The sequence below is a fragment of the Anticarsia gemmatalis genome, chromosome 2 (assembly GCF_050436995.1).
Source record: "Anticarsia gemmatalis isolate Benzon Research Colony breed Stoneville strain chromosome 2, ilAntGemm2 primary, whole genome shotgun sequence".
NCBI lineage: Eukaryota > Metazoa > Arthropoda > Insecta > Lepidoptera > Erebidae > Anticarsia > Anticarsia gemmatalis.
The window spans coordinates 5,105,559-5,118,315 of record NC_134746.1 but is presented as its reverse complement, the minus strand read 5'-3'; the positions used below and the strand labels follow the sequence as shown (position 1 = coordinate 5,118,315).

Sequence of the window (12,757 nt, the reverse complement as noted above, 5' to 3'; positions counted from 1 at the left end):
ATATAAGGGCCAGAACATACCATTACTAACTACGAATGGGCGGAGCGAAATAAAATTGGCTACTTTGTAGGGTAGATGGTAGTAATATATTTGCCCAATACGGCTAACCCAAACCTAAGATCAGCCAAACGAAACAGTATCACGACCTCGTTGTAATTTGATATATTTGTGGGTGAACTCCGAAAAATCGCGGGAGTATGCTTGGTGCGGGGCGCGGAGTACGGCTCATGCGTCGAGCGAGCTCACAATGCTCACATGCCATAAGTCATACGTTCATCATCCACGCGGGATCGCTCCGCACAAAATAACGATAAACGGTATAAACCGAGACATGTACGCGTGTATCGATAAAGTACCGAAGCTGCTGACACAAATGATCGACAAAATTTCCCCCGGGCCTCGGTGAGAGCGAGCCGCTCTGTCTCTCCAATGTTTTATTTTTACCAGAGTGGATCCTGCGAGGAGGTTATGTGTTAACAGTGTACATACACATAAATTGTTAAACAGCGACTCCCCGATGAGCAGAAGTTCTGTTCAATGACAAAAATTTCCCATGAGCATTGAGTGTTCGACGCCGCGTGCTAACTTTCCGCGCACAGGCCGGTATTTTATTTTTACTCTAGCGACACTAATTACATACATTGTCATTTGCTCTGTATTACTAATACGGCGACCAAATTATCAGATCGGTAATGATTTACAAATTGTTTATCATAAAAAGAATGAGTTTACTAAAAAATATACATATTATATTATTGTAACGAATAGGTTAGTGAACTATGCGCACAGTATTTTAACTTTCTTTAGCGTTGCGCGTGCGTGGCCTTAGTTAGAGGGTAAATAAATGAATCAATTACATACTATTAATCAAAATTATATAAATAATAAGGTATTTAACAGTTAGAATAATACCAAACAGCTGTAAATCAATCAAAATTACGAATACGATGTAAAATGTTTCGTTACTAAGTTGTGGCAGTCATTTTGAATTGATTATTTGTGCCCAAATCTACTTTATTGTATTAGTTAAAGCCGTGTTCCTGATAGAGCTCCTGGCTCAAAGTTTGTGGACATAATTCTGTACGACCCTTGGAACTAAGTTTGTGAATTAGAGCAATCTGTCGTACGTCACAAACACCAACAGGCTAGCTCAGTGCCTGGCTACATTTATACGAGGCTTATCGCACTGCCTAATCATAACTTTAATTGAGAAATTAATCTATCAAAATCGTTATTCTTTTCATAGCTGGTGCCTAACAACAGCAATTCTGATATTAACTACATTTACCTATAAAAAATACCTATCCAGTATCTAAGTGCAATAAATTAAAATTACATTACTACATCAAAAAAGACATAAAATCAATGCATTTTTTATTCGACACTGATTACTATATCTACTATTAAATTAATCGGAAATCTTAAATAGAAAGTATATACATATGTGTATAAGTGAACAAGTATATAATATAAAATGTGTGTACCCGTGAATGTGGCACTCGTGGTGTCGGCTAGGTCGGGGCGGTGCGGCGCGCCGCCGCCCGCATGCTATCAGCTGGCCGGCGCAGCCATCTCGCCCTCGCGCGCTTCCTCTCACCGCCCTGCGCCTGCACACAACACCGATAAATACGTCACCGTATATACTAACATTAAACAATAGCGGACCCACCCACATCGGCTATTCGACTTAATATTATATTTTGGCCGTCTATACGTCGCTCATACGGATCACCACATCAGTGTTTAAGAATCGCAACACTTTTGATACGTAACAGGTGTCGTTTAACCTTAAATAAAGTTAGATCTATGTTAGCCACTCCTTGAAACTGAGCTAAAGAATTGCTAGCTTGATTGTTCATGAAAACATCAATAGGAATAATCATTGTCTTACATTGCCGGCATCGCTTGACTCAACGACAGGAGAGTACCAGTCGTAGCCACGCATTAATCTAGCTGCAAATAAATATCACAATCCACAGTCACGGTATCAAGCAATCAGATTACCGTTTACCTATCTACTAGATACCCGGCGATATAATCTTCTTGGCGTAGCTTATACTGATCCTCTGCAAATGAAGCCTCGGCTACGAAACTAACTACGCATCATAGCGGCGTAGCACCTCTACGTACATTCAGCTACTCAATATCGTAGCTAACCTTTGACATCAGTGAACCTATACGTAGACCTACGTAGGTATTTCAATCCAATTAAGCAAGAATAATGGCTGTTTCTGATTGTACCTGCTTCAATTTAGAAGAGAATTGCCTCGTTATGAGTAGCTTTAATGTGTTAACACGATCCATTAAGTTATTTCAGCCTGATATAGAAGTAGCATCTACTTTGAAAAAATAATTTGAAGTATTCTTTAGCAATTAATTTAAAATTTGATGTCACACAAATTATTAGATAATATAAATAGGCGTTATGAATAATGTCTCGAATACATTTTTAATTCTAGATCATTCGACATCCGAATCTCTTATGAATAAGTATTTTAAATGTGCTTCAAGCAGAAGTTTTAAAGTTACGAATAGGAAAGAGGTCACAAAAAATGGAGCATAGCGCACTGTGGAAACGCGAGCATTTCGTCACATTTCATCAGAAACGATTAAATATGAAAATGTGAGCACCGTACTTAAGAGACTGGGGCAATCAACTTTTCTTTCTACTTGTTTACTCCTTACAAATTATTGATTAAACTTCAAGCCACAACTATGTATTTATTTAGTAGTACTTCGTTTAGTTTCAAACGACCTATCAAACATATTAAGGCAAATTTTACAGAGCAATAATCATCCCGTACAGCGTTCATTGCATTTTAAGGAACAAAATAGTTGCAGAAGACAATATGTACTGTTCACTGGTTTTAAACGGGAGCATGTCGTGTTCGAGATTTTTTAACAGAGTACTGTACATATAGCCAAAAAAATACTACGTATCGTTACGATTAATTGAATACCATACGCAATACACGTTGCATAGCACTGTACTATAAAAAAATATATCGAGTAGTCGGCGTGGACGGGTGAAATAAGTACATATGTATAAGACAATAATCTCCTTTCGCATCCCATCAAATATTAGGACCTCATTGAAAGATTATACATAAAGCAATATAAAATGATTAAATCAGCAGTCATGGTCCCCATCGAATGAAATAAAATTGAACATAATTTATTGATAGTGGAGCTCTGATAGAATTCATATTTACATAGATGAATGTCGTTATGATTACTCCTTAATTATAGTCATGCTATATAAATAACTAAATTACTACGCCTAGAATAATACCAGCATATCTTTATAATGTACTAGTTCAATCTATTTAAAATTATGTAGTTATAGGCGTAATATTCATATGTAGCTGAAATAAATATATTACGTGTAAACATCTATACTAATATTATAAAGCTGAAAAGTTTGTTTGTTTGATTGTTTGTTTGTTTGTTTGAACGCGCTAATCTCAGAAACTACTGGTCCGATTTGAAAAATTCTTTCAGTGTTAGATAGCCCATTTATTGAGGAAGGTTATAGGCTATATATCATCACGCAACGACCAATAAAAGCAGGATACCAGTAAAAAATGTTACAAAAACGGGGAAAATTATGACCCATTCTCTCTTATGTGACGCAAGCGAAGTTGCGCGGGTCAGCTAGTAATAAATAATAATGTCTATAAGACTAATACTCCATAGGTACTTTCGAGTATCGAGAGTTTGACAATTCACATCACAAATGTGCTGCAATTTTTTTTTGTTGAAAACTTTTCATGCGGCCGAAGTCGCGGGCAGAAGCTAGTAAATAAATACAGCAAATCCCAAATTAAATTAGAATAAAAAAAACCTGTAAATGTCCCACTTCTGGGCTTGAGGATTTATTATCCTCATCTCCTGCCAGAATGAGGATAATAAATCCAAAGAAGTAGTAAAAAACTAGTCTTTATCTGGGGGCACGGAAGTGCCCCCGCAAGTCGAGCAAAAAAAAAGCGGCACGGCCGTAACATCCTTTTCTCGAAGCAATTCGGGCTATTTTGACACCCCTATAATTTCGTAGTGGATAAAACAAGAAGCCTGGATTTTCAGCAACTAATCAGTCATTGTATAAACACAGTATATTTAAAATTTCAGTCAATTTGAACCAGTAGTTTAAGAATGACAACTTGTTAAAATTTTGAATTTTGTCACTCACTGATTCACTGACTCACTGACTCACCGATCATCAAAAGTCTAAGGTACTTCTAGCAGACTGAGAAGCTTAAAATTTAGAATGCAAATAGGGTTTAGTGTCTTAATCATGGGAAAAATTCAATATTTTCTAATTTCGGTCAAGTTTTCTAAATACACTAACTGCAACAATAACTTTGTAATCCCATATAAATGTATAAGATTACAAGGTTACATTTGCAGTTAATGAATTAAATTATTATTTCTGTAGAAAATAAAATAAATAGGTGTAAATATGTATCTACTATATGAGCCATAACGCGAGGGGGTATAGGGTGGGTAAGGGTGTTTAGCCCATGAAACTGAACAACATTCCCATAGGAAAATATGTTGAATTATGAAAAAAATACGGCTTTCCATGCAAATTGGACTTATGTTTGCTCTATTGGCTCTACAAAAAGAAGTGAGATGCCATCAAAAACATTCTGTAAAAACCTCAAGTCTCGCCGTAAAAAGTTGTGAGATCTATATTATACCAAGTCGATTAATCTATTTAGTCTCTACTTAAAGGACCTTCTGTCTTAAGTTATTACGTATGTTATTATCATGCCAATTAAAAAAAATACATTTAAAACAAATAGATCGACTTGGTCATCGCAAGAAAACACAAATTCGCCATTAACATTTCAGGAGCATTAACTTCTCGTCGTGCTGTGTAGTGTGATACATACTAATAATCAAATCATGCGATGGCCAGGTCGGTCTATTTGTTTTAGAGGTATTTTTTTTAAATTGGCATGATAATAACATACGTAATAACTTAAGACAGAAGGTCCTTTAAGTAGAGACTAAATAGATTAATCGACTTGGTATAATATAGATCTCACAACTTTTTACGGCGAGACTTGAGGTTTTTACAGAATGTTTTTGATGGCATTTCATTAACTCTATTTAGACTGATGAACAGGTAGATTTAAGGTATTAAAAACTATTTTAAACCTTGTAAAATAAATTTATATTTTAAAAAAATTGTTAGGTCAGATACTACCACTATAACTTAGCTTTGGTGCATTCCGTACACTTTAAATTGGTACACTCACGTGCAAATCATTATGGCGGCAGAAATCGTTATAACTAGCAAATGAATAATGATAGTTTGATTAAACAAACTTTTATTACAGGATATTGATACAGAACCCTAAATGTAATGTAAAATGTGATGGAGGTTCCAATATCTTTTTCTATCTATATTTTGTTTATTTCTGATAATAAACCAAAAAAAAACGTGTATTTAGTGCCGCTTTATAAAGTGAACAAATGGATTAAAACATGCAGTTTCGCTCGTGCCGCTACATTTATTATGCTTAGAGTAATCCTAATTTTTCGTAGTGACGAATTTCAAACTATTTGCCCGAGAGTGTAGTAGTTTGTTGATCCTAATAACAAAATTACATATTATTATATCATTATGTTTCACTTACTTGAACTAATTACTTGTTAAGCACATAGACTGGGTATATTATTCGTTTCATTCTGAACTTGGGTTAGCGCGTTTGTGCTTACAGAATGATTACTAAATATATTTTTATTTCTGTCCTTTATTTTTCTATCAATTTAGAACAATACTGCACTAAAACTGTGAGTAAAAAAGCAATATAGATATTAAAAGTTATATGAACAGTGAACGTGGAAAGTGCAAAGATTTACTACAAATTCAAAAACATGATTCTCACTCCTACACAAGAAACTGGTTATATATAACAATTTATTTATTTGCAGGTTACATTTTTTAACACCGAACATCCTGTGATTACATTCGTGAATAAAAATTATATCCGACATGTTTCACTGACAAGTCGACGTATCGATCGCACAGACCCCCGGCATTATGTCAACATCTTTGTAGAAACTCTTCTACCTATGGGAAACAATGTCAAGGTAAGAATTTCTTCTCCACCTCGCAAATCCGCATTAGAATCAATACGTGTATATTAATCATGCCCTATATGCAGCTATCCCTGTGTTTACAATTTCTGTCAAGATCAACTTGGAGATATATCATAAGTATATCTATACTAATATTCTGCCGTCGTAAATGTAAACACAGTAACTTAAGTTACTGTGTTTATAGTTTGTTTAGTTCTTTGGAATCAGGAGACCGCGGGCTATTTGAGAAAGTTTTCGGTTTGTTTGTACGATGGATAGTTACCGAAATACATTAAATAAAAACACAGTATTTTTACAAAAAAAACATTTTTTTTAATAAAAAATACAGTATCTGTGTTATTTTAAATTAAATAACAGTATCTCACTACTAACTGTGTTTTTTTAACGTGAATAGATTTACTTTTTTTTTATTTTGCTTGATTATAACACGGCTTCTTCAGTTACTGTGATTGCGTATAAAATATTGTTCAAAGATAAACAACAAATACTTGAATAAATCACAGTATCTCATTTACTGTATTACTGATTTTATACGTATTTCTAAGAAACATAGTTATAACACAGTATGTACATACTTACTGTGTCGTAATTCCCCTAATGTTAATATCTTTACAAAGTTACAACACAGTAATAGGTAAAACTTGGTTACAACACAGTAACCGTTGAGTTACCGTGTTGTAACTTAAAAAAGAAAAAAATATTATATTATTACCCTAGCTTAAAACACATTATCTAATTTAATTATTTATACAATAATAATATACTAGATATATATATACAGAATCAAAGATTTAACTATATACTAACATTAAAAGTTGCATGAAATAATATACAATAATTAGTATCTTCATGAGAGCAAAAATTAACCATTAAACTTCAACCGCGTTTTTCTCAAAACGCATATTTTGAAGTTACTGTGTTTAGATTTACGACGGCAGTATTATAAAGCTGAAGAGTTTGTTTGTTTGTTTGAACGCGCTAACCTCAGTAACTACTTGTCCGATTAAAAAAAAATCTTTCAGTGTTAGATAGTCCATTTATCGAGGAAGGCTATAGGGTATACATCATCACGCTACGATCAATAGGAGCGGAGTACCATTTAAAAATGTTACAAGAACGGGGAAAATTTTGACCCATTCTCTCTTATGTGACGGAAGCGAAGTTGCGCGTCAGCTAGTAATTAATAAAGTGTTTAAGTCGAACTACTCCGTAAATACGGAAATAAACATAAAAAATATAATAAAGGTGCTTACATGGACATAAAAAAATGCCTTTTGTCCAGTTAATATTTTTTTATTATTTCTGTCCATTAAACTATTAGAATAAATTAATGTTTTTGCTCATACATTTGATTTCAGGTAGACTTCTATTTTTATCAGTTTACCACGAACAGATACCAGCCTAGTTTCGTTGAGATGCATTTCAAATTTTGTGATATGATAAATAATGACCCCATTTTTGGATCACAGCTCAAACGAAACTTGGATTCACAAAATGTCTCATGTCCTTATCCAAAGGTAATTTTTTTAATATTTTAATTGATATTGTATTTTCTTAAAGAAACTGAATGAAAGTGAGCCCTTTCGCATTTTATTTTTCTGAACCAACGCATATTATAACCAAAACCAAAATCTGATACTGAAACTAACATAACAGTTTTTTTATTGAGAGCTATATTGTAACTAGGTACAACTGGGTGAGACTGTAGACAAGCACCACCAACACGAAAAAGACATACTAAACACGATTTACGTGCTCTCCCCATCTCTTTTTTTTTTTTTTTTTAAAAAGACAACTCCCGCACTAAGAATTTCTCTTGTGTCGCGGGGACTTTTACAAACATACAAACAACGGACACAAAGCACAACCAGACCCGAAACAATTATTTGTGGATCGCACAAATAATTGTCCCGTGTGGGAATCGAACCCACGACCTCCCGTTGCAGTGGTATCGGCGTGGCGACCTAAACCACTGCGCCACGGAGTCTCTTCGTCTTCTCTCGCTTTCTATATTTAATATATTTCTATAAATATAATTAATTCTAAACAATATAATACTACATTTTCAGGGAGTCTACAACTTGACAGATATGGTGGTACCGTTTGTACCCAAAAACTTTCCGTTCAGAAAAGGACGTATCTATTCTAACTCGACTCTTATGATCAACGGATCCTCTCATCCTTTCTGTTGCGGTTACATCGACATGGAAATTAAGCAAGTCGTCGTAAAGAGTGGAAAATTACACGATTAATTTCTTTTTTTACAAACACTACTATTCTTTATTTGTTTATTTACTCAGAGTAAGAAAATTCACACCTGTGTAAGTACCTCTCATACCTCTGACATAGCTGTTTATTTTGTTGTGTGAGCTGAACTATGAAAGTATACGATTTTGTTCTGATATAATTACTAACAAACGTTCTTATTTTAGATTAATAATTTTAAATATTTCCCACATTTTAATTTTAAATTGATCAAATGTCGTATGCCGAACTTTCTATAGGTACTCTCCGACCAAAAGTCCTGAATAAAAAATCTGCACTTAACCCAAAACTCACTGCTGTTCAAATATTGTTTGCAAACGATTTTCAGCTTCACTAGTTCCCATAATTGTACTTGAAAGCAATTAAAACATTTGAGGAAGTTTGACTCGGTGGCAAGTAGATGAAATATTCCAAGTTCTCATTGACAACGTGATAGAGAATGTAGGACATGAAACTTCGAGAGATAACTCATTCACATTCTGCCTTTTGTTTGTATAGTGTAGATACTAGTTAGTACGTCAAATTTTGAATGCGCAAAGCATAGTTGTTCAAAAGTAATGATTATTTACTGTCAAACATCTTTTGAAAATACATTTTTCTCATTCGTAACAAGAATTCCATAGCCTTGTAGCTTCGTCGCATTTCAAACAAAGCTATGATTCTAAGAATGTGCTTCAGGTATGACTTGAAGTCTTCAAGGATTTCTTTATAACTCGTAAAAACAAAGAAACAATCTGTCGTCAGTTCAAAATTAGCTTCGTATGTAAAGAACGCAACGAATACTTTTCCTAACATTTATTACGATTTTCCCTGAACCCGTTGTTTATGCTGCTTTACCGTTTATAACTTGGAAGAGATATTTTTAATGTCATACCTCCATTTTTCACAGTGCGAACTATATAGTGACGTGGGATACCTTTACCTAACATACATTATATTTATTAAAATATTTGTTAAATACAATGATATTTTATCATTATATGTAAAAAAGTGCCACAATTAACACACCGTTACTTACTTAACTCTTGATTTAAAATGGTTAAAAATACTCCATTGTATAAAACACATCGCCATTCCAGAAGTGTACATTATAAAAAAAGGAAAGTATTATATACAAAATATTTTAAAAATGAACAGTTGAAATATCCGTCGTGTCGGTCGTTCGGCGACTGTCACGTCCGAAACATACGCCATTTATTTGTAGCAGGCCTGGCTGTGACACACACTCATTCTCCAAATGTTTTCGTTGTTCGCCGAGACTCGGGCACAACGAGAGATGCTCTGATATACGTCACATTCCGCTGCTACAGTACGTCCCCATCCCCGACAGCTCGTACTACTTTTTCAAACGCTTCTGGCTCTACGTGCCCCAAAAACCTTTTCGGCCGTTATCTGGCGAGCATTCTCATATTCTGTCATTTTCTTTCACTGCTACCCATTGTGGATGTCGTTTCTTTAAATATACCTACGCCGACGATGGCAAATATAGCTATGCTTGTTAGTCTCGATTCTTTCTACCGATTTATTCTGCGACAAAGATAGCGATATCTGCATAATTTGTAGACGCGATATGAATATAGAATAATAAATTGGAGTTTTCTTCAATAGAACGGTTCTTGTTGGTGATATTAGAGGAAACATATCGTCAGGTATGTACAGCAGATTATTAACGTAAATATATTTCATTGCATCGACTGACGTAAAAATACATTTTTTTTACTCTTTTCAACTTAATTTGCAGATAACAAATATGACAGTCGTATAAGTCCTAATAATGTCCTATTAATATCGATAAAAATGTATAGCACTCCTCAATATGAACAAAAGAATGTGTGCAAATACTGTTTTTATTTACACACACCTTGTACCACACGGTCGAATTTCTTATTAATTTATTTTAGAAAAAATAATTAAAAATAAATATATTTATCAACTTTTTTCAATAAGCGTCAGTGCTTGTTAGTGCCCTGGACTTTTTTACAAGAGAAACAACAAGTGCTATTACTAAGTAAGTAAATATTGCCACCGGCGATATGTTCTTTGTCTTCAAAGACAAAAGATTTGTAATAGCTAGGTACTTACATAAAGATAAACAAATTACAAAACCAAAACATTACAAAGGATATAACGTTAAGACATGCCTTTCATAAGTACTTTTAACCTCGCGTAAACCGCTGAGTGAGCAAAATAAACACAAGATTTGTTTGAAGGATCCTGCCCGATATGCTCCCAACAAAATGTTTTTTCATTTCCTCTGGAAATTCATTCGATTTTGCCTCTTTAAGACAGTTCTCATCTACATTTTGTGCGCGGGATTTCTTTCCCCTATCGCTTTCATTCAATGTAAATGTATTTTCCAAAGTTATTACCTTTCTTTGCGAAGCGACGGGACAAAATTTTAATAGTTGCGCAGTTTATTCTTTATAAAATAAACAATAAATTGTTATTTACAAATTAAATGGCCCGGGAACCGTCAAAAGTCCTCTTTTAGTCGTTATGACGTTGACGCAATACATCTATCTTCTATTCTAACCCACTCAGTGTCATTTGTAGCACTTCAATTAAAATGCTCAATCTTACGTTATAGGTAGAGGTTGAAGTACCAGTCATCAATTCGTTAAATGTTTATAACGTCGGTTTCTTCAATGTCTTGGACTAAAGTGAGAGATTTATTGATTTTTTAAACAATAATTGGACATTCAATGTCAGGCCCCGCTCACTCTTGTTTAAGCGACACCTGTTACGTTGGCAATTGATATAATATGACAGAATTTCTACTAGATATGCGGCTGTCGTTGTATTAATTAACATTTAATAGTTATTGTTGGTGGGCAATGCGAATCATAAGGAGTGTATTCATTTTGATCAGCGACAACAGCGCACGTGCGCGACTCTATCCCCTCTGGGTAGAGGTTAAAATACAACGGCTGCTCCCCCGGGTTGGACTGCTTCGTAATTCATTCATTTTTATTCCGAATGTCACTCGCTAAAGCCGTTAGCTTGCGGAAAATCGTTACCGGCGTCGACAATCGCCATGCGGATTAGTGATACACGCAACGCACCCACTTACACATGGATTCACGGACGCGGCTTCCTTACATCGCGCCACAATCGCCGGTCCCCGGGAGCGTGGTCACTGAGCTAAGACTAGAGCACATACACAGCGCGGGCACCGGCACGAGCGTGGCGAGCGCGGCGAGCGGCGGCGCGGCAGCACGCGGAGGGCACGCGGAGGGCACGCGGCACTCGCGGGGCGGCACGAGGGCGTGTTCGCGCGGCGCTCGCGGGACGCGGCGGCTCAGGTGACGCACGGACGCAGCGGCGCGGTGCGGTGCGGGACGAGCGCTCGCACGGGCTAGCGCCGACACACGACAGCCTCCGTCCGTCGCAATGACGAAGCGGCCGGGTACGCGCGCGCGCTCTACGACGCAGCCTCCCGAATCTCCCCGACCCTCCGCGAAATCTCACGACGCAGGGGTGAACAAACCCGCCACGCTTCTCCTTCTAACACAGTGACGAGGTTAGAAAGGATTTAGACTTTCTCGTAGCGTTTTACGGTTCGATCGTTCTCATCGTACACTTTGTGAATCTAGACACTGTCTCAGTTGTGAACTTGTCTGAATCCGGTATAAATCCTGAGGAGATGACCGGCGACGCATGTGAGGTTAATCAGATACGTAATCGGCGCGCGACAAACTTGTGTCGGTACCACGTTACGCGCCTTAGATGAGTAACCTTCAAACACGCTCCTAACACCAACGGGCGGCGTTTCGTTATTCATCTCTTAATACAATCTAAGAGAACAGTAAGAATTATATACTACTTAGTCGATGTTCGTGCTTACCTACCGGTTTTGTACTGGATCAACAGTCGGAAACATCACTCACGGATAAGTACATAATAAAAGATAAATTGACAGATATTGTACAAAAAATATTAAGTAGTAATTTTTGTCAGTAATAGTAATACTCAGAGCATGGAACATTAAAAAAACTGAATTTGTCTTTAATAAATGTACACATAAATATATATATAATAGGTACATATAAAATCACTTGTTCTTCAAATTAAAGAAAAATATTTTCTTTCTTACACACAAACCGGGTACTATGAGAATTATAACTCTACCTATTACTGAGTTTAACAAAAAACACAATCGAGAATCTTTAGACATTATTAAGCCAAATAACCGTAAACGATTCGTATCATCAAAACCACCCACGAAATCCACCAAACCAATAAAACTGGTGATCGAAAACGATTAAAAGTGCACAAATTGATATGAGTGGGAAGCGTCAGGTGTCACGGCGAGCTTGACGCTAACATAGCCATTGTTTAATGACGGCGCCGGCTCCGAAGAGCTCCGACAGTGCTCCATCAT

At 36.0% G+C, this 12,757-nt stretch overlaps 1 protein-coding gene across 10 annotated transcripts in view; it reads right to left on the bottom strand.

Annotated features, from left to right (window-relative positions):
• LOC142980595 (cyclic nucleotide-gated channel alpha-3) overlaps nt 1-11,917 on the bottom strand; it is a 92,039-nt gene extending 80,122 nt beyond the window's left edge. For 5 of the 10 annotated variants that reach the window (XM_076126065.1, XM_076126099.1, XM_076126083.1 and 2 more), the window contains exons 1-2: nt 11,447-11,917; nt 1,485-1,607 (exon numbers count right to left, since the gene is read on the bottom strand). The gene's annotated coding sequence lies outside the window, so the exon portion shown is untranslated. Of the gene's footprint in view, nt 1-1,484; nt 1,608-11,438 lie in introns of all 10 variants that reach the window. The other 5 variants (XM_076126108.1, XM_076126133.1, XM_076126075.1 and 2 more) reach the window with 4 other exon arrangements.
• Nucleotides 11,918-12,757: the final 840 nt, after the last annotated feature.